The sequence below is a fragment of the Lactuca virosa genome, chromosome 2 (genome assembly GCF_052849685.1).
Source record: "Lactuca virosa cultivar CGN04683 chromosome 2, Lactuca_virosa_CGN04683_v6, whole genome shotgun sequence".
NCBI lineage: Eukaryota > Viridiplantae > Streptophyta > Magnoliopsida > Asterales > Asteraceae > Lactuca > Lactuca virosa.
The window spans coordinates 248,800,896-248,803,888 of NC_136427.1; positions in this window are offsets into that span (position 1 = coordinate 248,800,896).

Consider the following 2,993-nt stretch of genomic DNA (forward strand, 5'->3'; position numbering starts at 1 on the left):
TATGAGAAGGAAGAGAAGAAGGGAAAATTAGGGAAATTGAAGTTTTAGTCTCGATTAGTGTTAACATTTTAGTGGACCGGGTAAGCCAATTTTTTGGACCGAGTCAGATGAAAATCAAGCACTCTGACCAGACCGAGTCAGAAAAAATATTTGGTCGGACCCGTCAGCACCAAATCAAACATGAACTAAGTTAGTCGCTGCAGGGACCCTGTTTAAAAAGATTCTCCAAGCAAAGCAATTAATTTTTAAAGGCACCCAATTAGACAAATTGAAAGGTCAAAAAATTTCACCATTCCAACTATTTTCTGGTAACAAGTGCCTAAGAGAGTGAACCGAGAAGAGACCTGAACTGTCATCTGTCCATTTCCACAATTCAGCACCATTAGAAAGCTTAACATCAACTATGGCAGTCATCAGATTCACCAATGCAGTTGACTCACACCCTCTCCTAGGTTGTCTCAACCACCTTCATTCAAAATAGCCCATTTGAGTCCAATAATATGTCCCTCACTTTGCAATTCTTCTCAAATTCGATTTTATATAACTCGAGAAAAAAAATCTTTAAAAATTAAATCACCCAAGCGTTTATCTTTCCAAAAAAACGCGTCTTTCCCATCCCCCACAAACCTTTTAAAAAGATGAATAATAGAAATACCCCAAACCATAATCCTAAATGAACTTAAGAAATAGACAGCCACGTACCTAGTATACCTCGCTTAGCAAGAGGCTTTTCATCCACAAAAGAAATGTTATGAAGACTAGAGATACAAGCGGACCAAAGATATTTTTTTTCACTTTTCAATCTCCACAACCATTTAACAAAAGGAGCAAGATTAGAGAGCGAAGACATCCCATGCCTAGATCTCCATTATCTTTAGGCCTAGTCAGTACATCCCAAGCTACCCAATGGATCGATCTTTTGACTTCAACACCTCCCCAAAGAAACTTTCACCTAGTTCTCTCCAAAAGCTCAATAACTTTCAAAAAGGGTTTTAAAAAGAGAAAAATAGTATAACATAAGGCTCCTCAAAACGGACTTGAATAAAGTGCGTCTCCCACCGTACGAAAGGTTTTTAGAATTCCAATTGGGAAGTTTAGATTTAAAAGGAAACGACGTCGAATCACAAAATAGAGTATTAGCAAAACGAGCCACCTCCTCAAAATCCACCGTATTTGTTAGTATGTTTGCATTTAGCTAGGTTTAGACCCAAGTACCTTAGAGTTTAAATTTGGCTAGTCCCTTTATGTCTCCTATATATATATATATATATATATATATATATATATATATATATATATATATATATATATATAAGGTTTAACCCTCTATATCAATCAATCAATTTATTATCTTGCATATAATTCCATAATACCAGTTCAACATATTTTACATCATTGAGTGTATTAATTACTTCTTAAGTCGAGTACATAATGATTATGCATGATCACAACAATGAACATAGGCATTCGTCACATGAACCCAAGCTAAAATGATAAAGTGTGACTAAAATCATGTAATGTATAGAGAAATGGTAATCTACAAAAAATCCTCGCAAACTATTTCTAAACAAAATGATAGGCTTAAAACATACTCAATCTCAATTTATGTGCTACTAACTTGCAACATAGTTTTATGATTAATTGTGATATAATTTAACATCTTGTGTGGTTCTTGGTATAGTGATATGTATAGTGAGAGGGGGTTTGGTGTATTTCATCTCTCTCTTCCCCTCCCTCTCCCCTATCTATCTCTAGGTGTGTGTATTTGGTGTACTACCTTCTTTCATTGAGTATGTATGTATGATATTGTGTTCCCGATGTGTTGATCCTTCGTTCGAAAGTGGGGTGTGTTTGGTGTGGTTTTGTAGGCTTTTATTCATGGTTGTAGTGAGTGGGTAGATTATCTTTTGTAAGTACCCATAAGGTATTGTGTTCACTTTAAATGACTGACTGTCTTCGTGTGGTATTGGGTGTTGGGTTTCCTTTCTTTGTGTAGGCTTTTAATTATAGTTGTGAAGGGGGTGACTTTGAGACCAATATTTCTTCATTAGGTCGGCAGAATGTCATTTTTCAAGTGTTTATATGTGTTGTGTTTATTGATGGATTGTTTGTGTGTGTGTTTAGCATTGAGTTTCCTTTTTTGTGTGGGTCGGTCGGGTGTGCATATAGTGTTGTGTTTTTTAGTGGTGTTTCATTTGAAAATGGTGTAGATTTAGTGTAATGATCTTTCCAATAGGTTGTACATTGTTAATGGTGTTCCCCCGGTTTATATGGGTACACAGGATAATTTATCCATTTATAGCATTGATTTTAAGAATTTGTTGAGCTTGATTGCTTTTTTCAATCATCATATAGATTACTAGGCTTTATGCTTTTTGGATTTTGGCTATGCTTCATTTGGATGTCTAATTAATTAGTAACTGTTAGTTATATGAAAAAGTTAGAGGCTTATTCACTTACATATTCTAGCCTCCAAAGAGACCGTAGCAAGGTCTTGTTTTTATTCAAGAATTATGGGAACCTCGATCCAACTAATGCTAGCTTTAACTCTGCTATAATTTAAAGGAAAGTTCTAGATAAGTCTTTATGGCGATCTTATCTGTTATGTGGCTTGTGGTGGTCTAGAGGCTTCGAGCGGCGCAAAAATATTTGAATGAAGGTCACCCTATTGTTTCAAAATGGTGAATGTATTGACCAAGGTTGAAATTGTCCCATCTAATTTAACGATTTAGGTTCACAAAGTGTCATGAAAAGTTAGTGGATATGTTATCGACTTTTAATTAGTTATGTTGTTGAAGATTGCTAATGAATGTTCTTTACCTTACATATATGTAATGTAATTTTGGTGTGGATTCATCCACTTTTAACATTTGCCACCCCAATTAAATTATAGGCACCCAGTTGAAGGCTGTAGGCTGATTTTGTAGTACATTTTATTAGAAATAAATTCATATTATTAAGAGGGGCTAGAAAGTAGCTTTAAGCCCATAGAA